The sequence below is a fragment of the Panthera tigris genome, chromosome B2, assembly GCF_018350195.1.
Source record: "Panthera tigris isolate Pti1 chromosome B2, P.tigris_Pti1_mat1.1, whole genome shotgun sequence".
Lineage (NCBI taxonomy): Eukaryota > Metazoa > Chordata > Mammalia > Carnivora > Felidae > Panthera > Panthera tigris.
In genome coordinates, this window is record NC_056664.1 from 3,418,947 (window position 1) to 3,436,011 (window position 17,065).

Sequence of the window (17,065 nt, forward strand, 5' to 3'; positions counted from 1 at the left end):
CGGAATGAATACAATGCACATAAGGGAACATGGGTAGGGCTTGATTATGACTAATCAGAATGAATCATAAATGCCTGGGGAAAGAAGACTGTATTAAAGGTGAGTCTTGCCGAGGAAGTTTTCTAGAGCTGGCCAGGAGAGAGGGTGTCCTTCCCTGAGGACAGGGCCTGAGCAAAGGCCGGGGGGCCCACAGTGTCTAGATGAGTGTTGAGAAATCACTGTGGCCGGAACGCTGAAGCATGTGTGTGACCCATCAGGGAGAATCCTGAAATCTGAGCAGGAAAGTGGTCATGAAGATCAAGCAAATCAATCATACACTTCCCTCTGCCTTGTTTTCTCCGCTCAGTCCAATTCCCGAGTCGGTATCAAGAAGGATCTATTTCCCCTCTTTCCAACAAGGCCTTTTTCCCTCATGGGGTATTCCTCCCCTGCCCCATTTGAACCCGGATGGATTTTTTTTTTTTTTTTTTTAATCCACACCTTTGTTCTCGGCTTCAGGCTTATTTTTTAAGTTCACATCTTTTCCCATCAAAGTTAACCACACGTTTAAAAATCTTAAGTACTTCAAAAATACGTGGCCTTCTTCCTCATCTTCCCCCCTGGGAGAGGGAAAGATTTTCAGCCATTTGGCTTTCGGTTTGTGGTGGTGTTTGCTTTTCCCGGCGCATCTCCAAATCGGATGCCACGGCAGAGATGGCTGGTTGGACATTTAGTAGGGCTCAGAGCCATCCACGAGACGTCCCCAATGCACAACTTTCCTTGACGCTAAGCGGGGTCATGTGACCAGTTTCGAAACCAGCGCGTTGGAGAGTCGGTGTCTGTGAAACGTGCAGGTTATGCCCAGAAGAGGAAAGGAACACCCTCCACTTCTCTCTTCCTACCACGTGTGCTTGCTGGAAGTGGCAACACCGCAGGAGAGAAGGAGTCACGAAACACGGAGCAACCCCGTAGGAAGGAGGGAGCCACGAGGTACAATACCGGAACCAACACCGTGGGGCCAGAGCGTCAGCCTCGATTGTACCTTCAGACGATCATGTGAGAGATGAGTAACGTCCGCCTCCTTTAAGCTACAGTAGGTTGAGGTCTTTGTTACAGAGCCAGAATTGTATTCTGACCGATACGGATGCTTTCTCTACTTACTGATGTTTCAAGTTTAGAATTTTCGATTGACTACTCACCGTACAAAAAGGCTCATCTTGTTCCTCGCCTTAAACACCACCGTATAGGGACAAGCTTCCGATCCATCTTTCTTCCAATTATATCATAGTCTTTTTGAATTGGTCTTCACTGCTTGTTTGTGATGACTGGCAAATATTGTCCACTGTTTTCTTATGATATTTAGATTTTTTAAATATTTGGGTATTGGAGAATATCTTTTATGTTTCTCTAACGTTCGATTGAGTGTTGGTTGAGTATGGAATGCTAGGTTGGGGAAGTTTTTCTTTCCGGATTTTGAAAGCGTTCTCCGTTTTCTTCTAGCTTCCTGTATTGCTTTTGAGAAGTAAGAAGTCATTTAATTACTGATACTTCATTTGTAATTAGCTTTTTTCTCTTTCAGGATTATTTCTCTGTCCCCGGTGTTCCTAAATGTCTGAAAAATATGCCTTCGTGTGTTTCTATTTTCATTCATTGTTCTCAGAGCTCTATTACAGCATTAAATTTGCAAAATCATGTATTTCAGTTTGGGAAATTAGCTTGACTTTTTCTGTTTTGATTTTCTCACTTATGTGTTCTCTAGTTTCTTTCTTTTTCTTTTCTTTTTTTTTCTGGGACTTCTTTTACCTTGGATTTTAAACCTCCAGGGTGTTTCGTCTCCCTTTTTCCTTTTCCCCCACTTTTTGAAAATTATTATTTACACTCTTCTTATTTTTATTTAAAAAACATTTTTTTAATGTTTATTTATTTTTGAGACAGAGAGAGACAGAGCATGAACGGGGGAGGGCCAGAGAGAAAGGGAGACACAGAATCGGAAGCAGGCTCCAGGCTCCGAGCCGTCAGCACAGAGCCCGATGCGGGGCTCAATCTCACACACCGTGAGGTCATGACCTGAACCGAAGTCGGACGCTTAACCGACTGAGCCATCCAGGCGCCCCCGAAGGCTTACTACTTTTTATCACTAAATAATATTCCATTGTATGGATGTACCGCAGCTTATTAATTCACTTATTGAAGGACATTTTGGTTGCTTCCAAGTTTCCACAATTGTGAATAAAGCTGCTATAAGCATTGCGTGCAGGTTTTTGTGTAGGCGGCAGTTTCAACTAATTTGGGGGTCTCCTAGGGAACATGACTGCTGGAGTTTGCCTTTACGTATTTTACTCCGTCTTCTGGAAGAGAATTATTGCAGCTACTCCATTAAGTTTTTCATTTCTACGCTCACAATTTCAATTTTAAGAGGCTTTTGTAGCCAAGCTACTGTTTTCTACAGCATTCTTTCTCCCTGTAATAACTTTCCTGAGAAGGTTTCTTCTCTCTGCATAACATTAGCCTCTATTTTTTCTAAGTGCACTTTTATCCCTCTCATATTAGACACTTAAGTTTAGACGTCAGGTGATCTTTGGTTGCTGGGCATTGTTATAATGAGGCCCTAAAAATAAATGGAAACAGATTATGAGTCCAGCTTATTGACGATAGACTTCCCTGTAAAATGACCTGCCTGTGCCGTTTAGTACCAGACAGGATCTTTAACTCACCCTTCTTGGGATAATAAAATCCCTTGAAAGAAGATTATTCAATCTCTGGTTTAGATGGCATAAACTGACTTCCTGAATCCTAAGAACGTTCTTGAAGGGCAAAGTTTGGAGGAAGTTCCTTTTGAATTGCGAACTTAATGAATGACACCATCTACTTCAAATTGTAAAATTATATTAAATTACAAATAAATTTTAAATTCATGTTTCCTGTGTAAAAAGAGAATATGTCACACACCACTTCTGAACGATGACCTGCGTCTTCAAGCCTATTGGGCCTTCAACTGATCAGAAAGGTAACAAAAGACCCAGTCTTTCAGACTGAGATGAGCGGGGCCAGTTGAGCCTTGAAAGAAATTGGAGTGGTGTGTGTGTGTGTGTGTGTGTGTGTGTGTGTGTGTTCACTTTCAGTTTGGGTCACAACACGGTTATTAGAAAGAAATAACTTAATTCAGCTAGCACGAGTAAAGTAAGTGCATTAATACCTTCCTCTCCATTTTCTTTTCTTTTCTTTTTTCTTTTCTTTTCTTTTCTTTCTTTTTCTTTTTTTCCTTCTTTCTTTCTCTCTTTCTTCCTTCCTTCCTTTCTTTCTTTCTTTCTTTTTCTTTCCTTCCTTCCTTCCTTCCTTCCTTCCTTCCCTCCCTTTCTTTCTTTCTTTCTTTCTTTCTTTCTTTCTTTCTTTCTTTCTTTCTTTCCTTCTTTCTCTCTTGTCTTTTAAATTTATGTTCATCAATGTACCCGAGCGTTTCAACAGTTCAGAAGTGAGCGCATCTCCTGGGGCAGAGGAGAAAGTACTGGTAAGTTTCGGGCATGGGGCAGGGGTTGCTCCTTCTGGTTTCTCTTTCCTGGAGGACAAACCCTGGCGGACAATATTCCCTGGAGCGGACAGGTCGGCCCTGGTTCTTCACGCTTCTATGGGAATGCTGCGCTTCGTCCCAGGAAGCGTGAACATGGTAAATATTTAGCTACTTGTGATGTGAAATTCCGTAGAAACAAAAACTAGTTTATACCTTGTCCACCACTGCGCCCCCAGCACCCAGCACAGGTTGACCTGCAGTAGTCGCTGAAAATTCACTCGCGGAACGAATAAACGAATGAACAACCGCGGCAACGCAGGAAAAGAGCGGCAGGCGTCTCACGCCAGCAGCGGACCGGGGCGCCTCTTTGCTCCGCGCCCTGGGAGCGGCAGATACAGCGCGTCGTGGACGCTCATCCCGTTGCCAGGCGACAACGTTAAGTCACGAATTCTCGACTGCGCGCGCGCGGCGGAGCTCCGAGGGGACGCTGCTCGCGCCTCCGGAGCCGCGCCAGGTGTGCGCACGCGCGTGCGCGCCCGCCGCGGCCCCGGGCTCCCTCGGTGGCGGCGGAGGGACCCACAGGGGCTGGCGGCCGGGTACCCCGTCAACGATTCGGGTGCCTCGCGTCCGGGAGGTCCGGGATTCAGAGCCCAGCTCCTGCGAGAACAGTACCACTGTTAGCAAGGTGAGAGCCCGGTCTTTTTGGCAAGAATATTCGGGAAAATACTTCTTTTCCTTGATTCTCTGAATCCAATTGGTTGAAAAGGAAGCGGGCTCGTCCGGGATTTGAACCCGGGACCTCTCGCACCCGAAGCGAGAATCATACCCCTAGACCAACGAGCCGCCTACGTGCAGGGCCTCTCCATATTTTCAGATAAGAAGAAATAGAATCCAATTACCCTCATTCTGTTTACAAAGAATTTGTTCCCCGAAACTTAATTCCCCGCCAATCACCTACATGAATGAACAGTTGGAAAGGCTGTTTGTGTCAAAGGTCTGTTGACAGTTGCAATCACCATGACGTCACCTGGTGGTAAGGCTGGTCTGTAGGGAATTTGGACATTTTCTTTTTCCTTTGCTCCACTTCGCTAAACTATTCTAAGTCGTTTAACTCATTTCCATCTAACTTTGAATTAAGTTAGGTTAGACAAATTCTTGTTCTGGAGTTTTCCTCTTCTCACTTCTTTCCTTTTTGAAAGTTGGATATTATCATTACCGAGGGGCTCCTAGACCAAAGCGTGTTTTTCAGCTCCCAGAAGTTCCACTGATCGGAGGTACATTTCTTAACATTAATGTTTCACGGGCACCAAGACGTTAGTGTTAGATGCGTTTATTAACTTACCAAAAACTTCTGGTTAAAGTCAAAGTTTACACTAGCAGGTGTATCTAAGCCACATTTTAAATCCATGTGAACCAACACGCATGCCTGGAACTAACACACATTTTCAATTTTATTTTGCTGCACTGAGTGTGATGCCTTCAGAATTAAAAACAGTTCCCTCATTAGGTTCATCCTTCCCGTTATTCTATAATTATTAGATTGGAAAAAGAAGCGATCATGGTACCAAGTAAGTAAGCGTCAGAGGGAATTTTTCTGTCTTCACACTTTCAGAGTCAAAAAGATGAGCCACAGTCTTCTTGGCTATTTAATCAATGCAACTATCTTTCAGTGACAACTAATATACATTTTGGGGCCTTATAATCACTTCTTAGGCTCATGTTACTAAATTTTTTCATCCTTTTTCCCATCTGTTATATGAGAACCACTCCGACGTGAGTTCTGTCTGTAGATTAATCTGTGACTCACTGAACCCAATTAAGTTTACATTAGGAAAGTACTCTAGTTTTGATCGGTATTCTTATCTAAACAATACATTTGGACTCTATTCTAAATTTCATGATATGCTGTAGGGTATGACAAATGATTTGAGGGGACATCCATCTTAATTTTCTATGGTTTACTTTCACAGAGGTAGTTGTTTGACATGTTCTTTAACAAGTGCCCTAAAAACTTGCTTTCTCATAAGTAAGACGGAGTGAGGACTGGACTTGGGTCCCCTCACCCCAACCACAAAATCCAGCATTTCTTGGCTGCCTTCACAGAGAGAAAAAGATATGCTCTTGAGTAGCGTATCTTGCAGGAACACAGAGGCAGCATGCTCATTGAAAGGGATGTCTTGACTGTGAAGACTGGTAAAGGTGGGGCCAAACCAGCGCGCCCCAAGATGGACCACAGTGGTAACGTTTCACCCCCGTTTCCCCCTCATTATAATACTAAAAAAAAGTACTGCCCGAGGGTCGAGATTTAACATGCTAGAAGACGCATGAAGAAGCATGACCTTGACGCGTGCAGGAGCCAAGAAATCCCCTCCTCTATGTGATTAGAAGTCATTCTTTTCCCACCTACGCCTCTTTATAAAGCTCTCTCTGACCCCTCCTCAGGGGCTCAGCCTCCCTTGTGCTCCAGCACAAGCCCCAACCAAACCCTGCCTGGATGGCCCCCTCCGCCTCTTGTCAATTTCTATTGTCTGGGGGGCGCCAGGGCCCAGTTAGGTACCATGAGTAGGCATGTTGGTCAAGGTACTGATTGTAATATTCGGTGCCCTAAAACCAGATTGTACCCCAAGCACAGGTCATTATGACTTCATCTGGTTTATGACTTTGAAACCTCTGTATTCTGCTAGAACTAAGAACAGAGCCCTTCAAAGATTTAACCCTTCAGTGCAAGTAGCTGTCTCCAAATTCTTTATAGACTGGCATCCCTGCTTGCTGAGTGTCTCACAAAATTTCCTCCTCTGAAAAAGGCAATGCAGGCGGATGAATGCTTAGTTTGTCTCCCTCTTGTGTCTGTCCTTAGCTTTAGAAGGTTTCGGCTTTTCAGTAGGATTGAGAGAGAGACGTTTGAAATGTCAGCTCCTCGGAAAGATGGTGCATCAACCCATCTTTCTTATCAGTGTTTTTCTGAACATTTTTCTCTAATCAAAGACAAGACCCAGGAGATGGCTGATATTCTTGTCAACTCTCACTCTTTATCTTCATCAGGTTTCCTGTCTTCTGTCTCCCAAGGATTCCATCTGATTTGGTAATCTCACCCTTTATTTCTGTTTGTCTACTCCAGTTCTTCCTAAAGACCCACTAACAGGCCAGATCTGGAGAGAACGACAGGGCACCGATTCACCCCCTGGCCTGTTGCGCACACGGACTCCTCAGAGCTAGAACACTGCGCTGACCTCATTTTCTCCTGTGGACACGTGTCATAATTGTCCTTGGGGTTGCATTTCTTTCTAGAGTGAACTGGAACATACCTGTGACTCTTGGCCCTCTGGAATTACTCAACACCTTGGAAGGGGAGGGCATAGGATGTGGCATTCATGACTGTCCTGGACAGTCCTGAAATCAGGCACTACATACCGCCCAGATTCCAAGATTACCCCAGGCAAGGAGCGAGGCTACCTCCAGGTCCAGGGCCGCCAGCTACCATAGACCCAAGGACTGGAGCACTGTTTCTGTAAATGCTGTCCCTCCACTTATTTTGTTCTATCCTTCTGGGCCTCGTTTGTTGTTGTGTTTCATAAAGTTATCTTAGTTTCTACCTTTTGATGCCTCTGTAATGCTTGCTAAGATTGTTCTTTGACTTAATGTTCTAGCTCACTCATTTGATCTTTGGGTATACTGCCCACTGTCTTATCTGATAGTCTACTGAGTTGTCGAAAAACTCATTCATTTCCCATCCATAGCCAGTGTCTCTGGCTGTTTCTTCTTCGTAACTGTTTACTCCAGCGTCAGGTTTCCATTTTCTTCCTTTGTGACTTACAGAATTTGTATTGTGTTTATTTCAAATCCTTATGCTAACGTCGCCCACACATTCTGTCACCTCTACCATAGATTTCCTCATTATTGTCATTCTAAAATAGGTCTGGCACCCTGCAGATATCTTCTGCCCAGCCTCTGGACCCATGGTCACCCTTCACTGATAATGTTTGTATCTGGTAATAGGGGCAGAACTCCCTCCCTGATTGTGCCGATCCCAACGATACAAGGTGAGAATGCCCACGCTGCATGGTTTACCACGTAGACCACACTACCTCCCATTTGCCCCCTCCGCACAAGGAAGCCATCTACCTCTGCCTAGAAAGTTTCCTGTACCATCTGCTATGACACTGGTTTTTCTAAACTGTGTCCCAATCTTTCCTGGGATGTATGTGAGGAGATATTGTTTGGGTTAAGAGCACAGAGTTAATCTCCTCAGAGGTTACTTTGTCTGCCTTTTAAACATGGGGTTCTTTTTTCCACTGGATACTTTTTCCTGCGCTGTCGAAGATTAGTTGGCCATGTATTTGTGGGTCCGTTTCTGGGTTCTCTATTCTATTCCATGGATCTATGTGTCTATTTTTGTGCCAGTACCATACTGTCTGGAAAATTACAGCTTTGTAATGTACCTTAAAGTCCGGAATTATGATGCCTCCAGCTTTGGTTTTCTTTTTCAACATTTGGCTATTTGGGGTCTTTTGTGGTCCCATACAAATGTTAGGATTGTTTGTTTTAGCTCTGTGAAGAATGCTGGTGCTGTTTTGATAGGGATTGCATTGAATATGTAGATTGCTTTGGGTAGTATTGACATTTTAACAATATTCGTTCTTCCAATCCATGAGTATTTAATGTTTTTCCATTTCTTTATGTCTTCTTCAATTTCTTTCGTAAGCTTTCTATAGTTTTCAGTGCATAAATCTTTTACCTCTTTCGTTAGGTTTATTTATTTCTAGGTATTTTATGGTATTTGGTGCAATTGTTAATGGGATCGATTCCTTGAGATCTCTTTCTGGTGCCTCATTATTGGTGTATAAAAAAGCAACTGGTTTCTGTACATTGATTTTATATCCTGTGACTTTGCTGAATTCCTGTATCAGGTCTAGCAGTTTTTTGGTAGAGTCTTTCGGGTTTTCCATGTAGAGAATCATGTTGTCTGCAAAGAGTGAAAGTTTGACTTCTTCCTTGCCAATTTCTATGCCTTTTATTTCATTTTGTTGTCTGATTACTGAGGCTAGAACTTCCAGCACTATGTTGAACAACAGTGGTGAGTGTGGACATCCCTGTCGTGTTCATGACCTTAGGAGGAAAGCCCTCAATTTTTGCCCATTGAGGATGATATTAGCTGTGGGCCTATCGTATATGGTTTTTATTATGTTAAGATATGTTCCTTCTATCCCAACTTCCTTGAGGGTTTTTATCAGGAAGGGACACTGTATTTTGTCAAGTGCTTTTTCTATATCTATTGACAGGATCATATGGTCTTATCCTTTCTTCTGTTAACATGGTGTATCACGTTGATTGATTTGCGAATATTGAACCAGCCCTGCAGCCCAGGAATGAATCCCACTTGATCATGGTGAATAATTCTTTTAATATACTGTTGAATTTGATTTGCTAGTATCTTGTTGAGAATTTTTTCATCCAGGTTCATTAGAGATATTGGCCTTTAGTTCTCCTTTTTAGTGATGTGTTTGGTTTTGGAATCAAGGTGATGCTGGCTTCATAGAATGAGTCTGGAAGCTTTCCTTTCATTTCCATTTTTTTGGAACAACTTGAGAGGAATAGGTATTATCTCTGCTTTCAATGTCTGGTAGTATTCCCCTGGGAAGCCATGTGGCCCAGGACACTTATTTGTTGGGAGATTTTTGATAACAGAATCAATTTCTTTGCTGGTTATGGGCCTGTTCAAATTTTCTGTTTCTTCCTGTTTGAGTTTTGGAAGTGTGTGGGTGTCTAGGAATTTGTCTGTTTCTTCCAGGTTGTCCAATTTGTTGGCATATAATTTTTCATAGGATTCTCTAATAATTGTTTGTATTTCTGTAGTGTTAGTTGTGATCTCTCCTGTTTCTATCATGATTTTATCTATTTGGGTCTTCTCTCTTTTCTGTTTGAGAACTCTGGCTAGTGGTTTATCAATTTTGTTTATTCTTTCAAAAATCCAGCTCTTAGGTTCATTGATCTGTTCTACTATTTTTGTGGATTCTATATTGTTTATCTCTGCTCTAATCTTTATTTCTGTTCTTTTACTGGCTTTGGGCTTTCTCTGCTGCCGTATTTCTAGTTCCTTTAGGTGTGAGGTTAGGTTCTGTATTTGGGACCTTTTTTGCTTCTTGAGATAGGCCTTGATTGCAGTGTATTTTCCTCTTAGGACTGACTTGGCTGCATCGCAAAGGGTTTGGACGGTCGTGTTTTCATTTTCATTTGCTTCCATGTATTTTTAAATTTCTTCTTTAATTTCCTGGTTAACCCAGTCATTCTTTAGTAAGATGTTCTTTAACCTCCATATATTTGGAGGCTTTCTAAGTTTTTTTCTTGTGGTTGATTTGAAGTTTCAGAATGTTGTGATCTAGAAATGTGCATAGTGTGATCACAATCTTTTTGTACCTGTTGAGGGCTGATTTGTGACCCAAAGACAGTCTCTTCAGCAAATAGTGTTGGGAAAACTGGACAGCAACATGAAGAAGAATGAACCTGGACCACTTTCTTACACCATACACAAAAATAAATTCAAAATGGATGAAAGACCTAAATGTGACAGGAAACCAGAAAAATCCTACAGGAGAAAATAGGCAGCAACCTCTTTGACCTAGGCTGCAGCAACTTCTTACTTGACATGTCTCCAGAGGCAAGGGAAATAAAAGCAAAAATGAACTGTTGGGACCTCATCAAGATAAAAAGCTCCTGCACAGCAAAGGAAACAACAAAACTAAAAGGCATCTGAAGGAATGGAAGAAGATATTTGCAAATTATATATTGGATAAATGGTTAGTATCCAAAATCTATAAAGAACTTACCAAACTTAACACCCAAAAACAAGTAATCCAGTGAAGAAATGGGCAGAAGTCATGAATAGACACCTTTCCAAAGAAGACATCCAGATGGTTAGCAGACACAGGAAAAGATACTCAACATCACTCATCATCAGGGAAATACAAATCAAAACCACAATGAGATATCACCTCATACTGGTCAGAGTGGCTAAAATTAACAACTCAGGAAACAACAGATGTTGGCAAGGATGCAGAGAAAGGGGATAACACTCTTGCACTGTTGGTGGGAATGCAAACTGGTGCAGCCACTCTGGAAAACAGTATGGAGGTTTCTCAAAAAATTTTAGAGTAGAACTATCCTATGACCCAGCAATTGCACTACTAGGTATTTATCCAAAGGATACAAAAATGCTGGTTCAAAAGGGCACATGCACCCCAATGTTTACAACAGCACTATCAACAATAGCTAAATTATGGAAAAAGCCTAAATGTCCATCGACTGATGAGTGGATAAAGAAGATGTGGTGTATATATACAATGTACTTTACTCAACAATCAAAAAGAATGAAATCTTGCCATTTGCAACAGCATGGATGGAACTGGAGGGTATTATGCTAAGTGAAATAAGTCAGTCAGAGAAAGACAGATAGCATATGATTTCACTCATATGTGGAATTTGAGAAACTTAGCATAAGACCAGAGGGAAAGGGAAGGAAAAATAAGTTACAAACAGAGAGGGAGGCAAACCGTGAGAGACTCTTAAATACAGAGAACAACTAAGGGTTGCTGGGGGGGCGGGTGGAGATAGGTTAAATGGGTGATGGGCATTAAGGAGGGCACTTTTTGGGATGCGCCCTGAGTGTTATATGTAAGTGATGAATCACTGGGTTCTACTTCTGAAGCCAAGACTACACTGTATGTCAACTAACTTGAATTTTAATTTATTAATCACAGGTTTCAAGTCCTAGATGGAGTGATAGCAGGTATCTCAATTACAACTTTGAATTGTTTTCCACCACTGAACATTCTAAGAGTTTTTTGAGACACATAGTGACTACAACATCATAAAACTCCAAGAAAGTAGTTTTCTTTCTATCCCTACTCTCACTTTGTATTTCTTGATTTTTATTTTGGGTATTCTTCAAGAAATGTACCCAGTCTCCTCTTGTCTCCAGCCTACTGTGTTACCACATAGCTTCCAAAAGTGGGTGATAAAGGTGAGAGGCAACAATGGAAAAATTCAAATCCCCCAAATGTATATCTTAAGGAATATCTTTAGAATTTTAATACTTTGCAATAATGGGGGCACCTGGGTGGCTCAGTCAGTTAAGCATCCACCTCTTGATTTCTGCTCAGGTCATGATCTTGAAGTTCGTGAGTTGGAGTGCCACGTTGGGCTGACAGCATGGAGCCCGCTTGGGATTTTCTCTCTCTCTCCCTCTCTCTCTGCCCCTCCCTTGCTCACATTCTCTCTCACTCTCTTTCTCTCTCCCCTCAAAATAAATAAAGTGTATAAAAAGAATAAATACTTTGCAGTAATGAATTGAGTGTTCCCATTAATGAACTTGGTGTCACAAAACTGTCCTTTCTCTTAATTACAAGTCCCAGCTTCTGCTCTGTATTCACACTGATTTAATCTGTTCCAAGATTCATGTGCATTTTGCTCTCTGGCACATAGTTTTACCTTAATTGTCCCTGGGCTGGCAGGGAACAAGGGACAAGGGTAGTCACTGCTAACCCTGTGCTTAGTTTGCCCATGAAGTCAGGTATGCAGAATTCATGCATGTTTCAGGGAAACAGCAGTTCATCTGGAATCAAACACGTGTGTTGGTGTTAGTTGGCAACCTCAAGAGCTTCTTGGGGACAATCTGAAACAGGGCCCTCTGAGGAGGGCAGGGAGAGACTGAAGAGAGAGGCAGTCCACTCCAGGTTTGTAGGTAGCAGTTCTAGTTAGCAAGAGAATTTACATACTAGGCTTGTCTTCAGTGGTCTGCGACAAGAAGATCCCTGCACCTGCCTGCCAAATCTTAAAAGTTTATATAGAGGTCCTAACTGGGTTCAGTCACATATAGTGTCTAGGTGGCCTCAACACCACATCACTATCTCAAAGCTGTGTCCTTGAGGCAGCTTCTGGAAACAGGGAAGGCAAACAGAACACATATTCCAAAGACAGGGGAAGGAGTAAGGAGCTCCCATTGCCAGGGTCCAGCTCACAAGTCAACCAGTGGTCACATCCTCTCAATGACCTGCCCAACATTTGGGAAGAATCCATTTAATTAGAGATGGTAATGGTTCAACTTTCAGCTTATTGTCAGAATCGGGGTCCAGAGTTCTAATTAGTAAATCATGGAGTGGTCTTTATTCATTTCCATAAAATTAATGAGTGATTACGGGGTACAGACTGTGAACTATGTGCTCTGGTATATTCCTCCTGTTTTCCTTTGTAAAGGTCATGATGTCATTAGTATCATCCCCATTTTTCAGATAAAGGGTTTCTGAGATCTAGTGTATTTTACTGGCAACTTGGCTAAATTTTACCACTCAGGTTTTTATAACAGCCTGATATGGGTTATAATGCACTGAAGAAAAAGTAACTTTTTAAAAAAATTCTTTAAATGTTTATATTTGAGAGAGAGAAAGAAACAGAGGGCAAGTGGGGGAAGGACAGAGAGAGAGGGAGACACAGAATCCGAAGCAGGCTCCAGGCTCTGAGCTGTCAACACAGAGCCCTACACAGGGCTTGAACTCAACGAGCCATGAGATCTGACCTGAGCCAAAGTTGGACGCTTAACCAACTGAGCCACCCAGGTGCCCCAAGAAAAAGTAACATTAAAGAGAGGCAGAATTTTATTATTTTTAAGTGTATTTATTTTGAAAGAGAGAGAGAGAGAGAGAGAGTGTGTGTGTGTGTGAGCAGGGGAGGGGAAAAGAGAGAGGGAGAGAGAGAAAGCGTGAGCAGAGGAGAGGCAAAGAGAGAGGGAGAAAGAATCCCAAGCAGGTTCTTGTGCTGCCAGCACAGAGCCAGACCCGGGGCTCAAAGTCATGAAACCGTGAGATCACAACCTGAGCCAAAACCAAGAGTTAGATGCTCGATGGAATGAGCCACCCAGGCATGCCCAGAATTTTGTTATTTTGATAAAAACACGTGACACGTAGCATCTTCAGTCAGCAGCAATAGTCTCCAGGCATATGAATATGCTCAGAAAGAATTTCCATAGTCCAGGCATTTTAAGTTTTATTTTCACTGAGGTAAAATATACATAAAGAATGGGGCACCTGGGTGGCTCAGTCGGTTAAGCGTCCGACTTCGGCTCAGGTCACGATCTCACTGTCCGTGGGTTCAAGCCCCACGTCGGGCTCTGTGCTGACTGCTCAGAGCCTGGAGCCTGTTTCAGATTCTGTGTCTCCCTCTCTCTGACCCTCCCCTGTTCATGCTCTGTCTCTCTCTGTCTCAAAAATAAATAAATGTTAAAAAAAATTAAAAAATATATACATAAAGAAAACCACATATAGCTTACTTATATAGCCCAATGAATCTTTACAAACTGTACATGTCTATAAAACCACCCCCCAGACAAAAGTGTAAAACATTACCAGACATAAGCCAGGAGTGTCTCCCATTTCTCCATTCTACTTGCTCCCAGAGAACTGACTGTCCTGACTGAACAGCACAGATTAGTTTTTCAATCCGCTGCCTGATGGCCCTCATTCTTCTTCCCTTCCAGCCATGCTCTCATCTAACTTCTTTCAGTGGGAAGATGTACAACCAGCCCCTCTTCTGTATCTCTCGTGTTTCTGGCACTGCTACCAAAATAAATTTTGAGATTTAGATTATTTAATTTGAAAACAGTAAACTAGTGGAAGGGGAGATGGGCAGAATTATGTGATGAGTCCCATGATTCTTTTCTCTCTGGTGTGCAGACCTGGTGTAATCCTCTTTCCTAGAATATGGGCAAGACCTCTGGATATGGTGGGATTTCACTACTGTGGGGAAGGAAAAATTCTTCCTCTACCCTTCAAGGTCTTCCAGCTGGCTTAAGAGTTAAGTTGACGTGAGACAGATTAATAGGAGAAACCAACCACAGTTATTACATGTGCCCAGACTACCAATAATAAAATTAAGACCTAAAGAAATGACCAAGGCAGGCAGTGTTTATACTTTTTAGACAAAGAAATAATACATTTTTGAGTAATTGACAGGATAAAGAAAACAGATGTTTGGGAACTTTACTTAGTAAGGAATTCTAAGTGGAATTTGGGCTGAGACAGTAGATTAGTAAAAACATAACAGCTTTCTCTGCCGTTTCTACAGCTTTCTCCACTCTTAAATTTTCCATCTCTGGTGACAAGAATTTCTTTTTACTTCTTAGTATATGGCGGGTATCTTTCATATGAAAGATTTATTTCCTGCTTTCAGGGAGAGAGCAGAAGGTCTGAGGCCTATGCACTGTCTGTTTCTCTAATAGCTTTAATTCAAAACAATCAGTCTGCCATTGTGGTACATTTTGGGACAACCTGGCCTTGGCTCCTACACTACCATGATTGAATTATATTATATGACAAAATGGAAGTGATTTCTTCAGATGTAGTTAAGGTCCCTAATCAATTGGCTTTGAGTTAATAATAAAAAACGAGAGATCAAGCCTTGCAGATGCTACCACCTTGGAGCCATCTGTGTGGCCCAGCCCATGGTCAACTCCACTGTGTTCTTCAACATCACCCCGGATAGCAAGCCATTTGGCCGTATCTCCTTCGAGCTGTTTACAGACAAAATTCCAAAGACAATGGAAAATTGTTGTGTTCTGTGCACTGGGGAGAATGGACTTGGTCATAAAGTTTCCTGCTTTCATAGGATTAACTGGGGATTAATGTGCCAAGGTGGTGACTTCCCACGCTGTAATGGCACTGGCAGCAAGCCCACTTATGGGGAGAAACTTGATGAGAATGTCATCCTGAAGCATAGGGATCCTGGCATCCCATCCGTGGTCCGCTGGACCCAACACGAATGGTTCCCAGGTTTCGTCTGCGCTGCCAGCACTGAGTGTGATGGTGAGCAGGTGGGCGTGGGCAAGACCAAAGAGGGCACGAATGTTGTGGAAGCCGGGGAACACTTTGGGTCCAGCATTGGCAAGAGCAGCAAGATCACCGTTGCCGACTGCGGACAAATCTAGTGCAGTTGACTCGCGTCACATCTGAACTGCCAGGCTGTTCCTTCTGTCGCTCAGGGGAGCAGTCCTTCACCCCCATCTGCTCGAAACATCCTACAATCTTTGTGCTCTGGCTGCAGTTCTGTGGGTCCCCTAGTTTCCTAATTCCCCTCAAGTCTAGCTGGATTGCAGAGCTACGTTTGTGATTACAAAATAAAAACTAAACAACAACAACAAAAGAGAGAGTGACAGATTATCCTGGGTGAGTCTGACCTAATCAGGTGAGCCTTTTGGAAGAGGGTCCAAAAGAGACATATTCAGAGTAGGAGAGGCTCTCCTGCTAGCTTTGAAGAAGTAAACAGATATGTGAACTGCTTATGAAGAGGGTCACGTGGCAGGGGGTGTCCTCTAGGAACTGAGGGTCTGCGTTCTAAAACAACAGGAAACTGAGGTTTGCCAGCCATCAAGCGAGCTAGGAAGACCTCAGATGAGACCGCAACCTTAGCTGACATTGTGAATTGTGTCTGGTGAGACACTAATCAGAAGAGGCAGCTAGGCCATATTCCTGACCCTCTGAAACTATGAGGTAATACATTTGTGTTACTTTAAGTCATTAAATGTGTGTTCATTTGTTATGCAGGAATAGAATACTAATATACCAGACTACATGGATGTGGTGTTTTCTTGACTGAAAGTCATTCAAGTAGGTATTTCATTTCCCCTTCTGGAGAAAGAATCATCACCATATGTGACACTCTTGATATGTCCAGTATGGACAAAAAGTGGGGAAATGAACAGTGGTTTGTTATGGTGGGTCAATCAGTTGAGCCAGTTGTGAAATATTAGTTTTTAAGCTGTCACGGATACTTAAGTATTTGTCCTTGGCAATCTAGCCAAAATGGCCCATAGCTCTCATTTAAAACTTCTCTCACTTTCCAAAATCCTTCCTTCAGTTTGGTATCTGACTCTATTTTCTTCTCCTCTGTTCATGCTTGCACATTAGTTGTGTTTCCTTACATTTGCTCTATTGAGCATCATGGATAAGAATCATTCTTCCCACTTACTTGCTACACTACTTATTTGATAATTGGACATTCATTCATTTATACATGTGTTCAATAATTATGAACTTTTACTTTATTCCTTCAAGGAAATAAGACGGGATGAAAATAAATAAATAAAAGGGGTGCTTGGGTGACTCAGTTGGTTAAGCGTCTGACTCTTTTGACTCAGGTCACGATCTCACTCAATTGTGAGATCAAGCCCTGCGTTGGGCTCCACACTGTCAGTTGGGATTCTCTCTCTCTCGCCTTCCCTCTCTCTCTGCTCCTCCCCTGATCACACTCTTTCTCAAAATAAACATTTTTTTTAAAAAAGAAAATAAGTAGACAAGAAATAAGATCTTATACTGTGTTCTTTTAAAATATCTAAGTCTCTTGTTAACTATCAAGTTTTCACTCCTCTCTTTTTATTTCTTTCGATTTATTTTCTCAAGAAAGAAGCACATTTGTGTAATAGAAGTTTTCACATCCCAATTTTACCCATTTCCACAGTGTCCTTGAATATGCTGTTATCCCCCATATTTATTGTAAATTCATAACTACCTATATAGCCTTCATTAAATTTGGTAT

General features: G+C 42.3%; 1 long non-coding RNA gene, 1 other non-coding gene and 1 pseudogene across 2 annotated transcripts; 2 read left to right on the top strand and 1 right to left on the bottom strand.

The window, feature by feature from the left end:
- Positions 1-3,975: 3,975 nt before the first annotated feature.
- On the top strand, positions 3,976-11,685 carry LOC122238526. Its single transcript, XR_006217451.1, has 3 exons — positions 3,976-4,172; positions 11,434-11,504; positions 11,644-11,685. It is a non-coding gene; the product is annotated as an uncharacterized LOC122238526 (long non-coding RNA).
- On the bottom strand, positions 4,259-4,330 carry TRNAP-CGG. The gene has a single exon. It is a non-coding gene; the product is annotated as a tRNA-Pro (tRNA).
- Positions 11,686-14,975: 3,290 nt separating the features above from the next.
- LOC102956895 lies at positions 14,976-15,458 on the top strand (annotated as a pseudogene).
- The last annotated feature ends 1,607 nt before the right edge of the window (positions 15,459-17,065 follow it).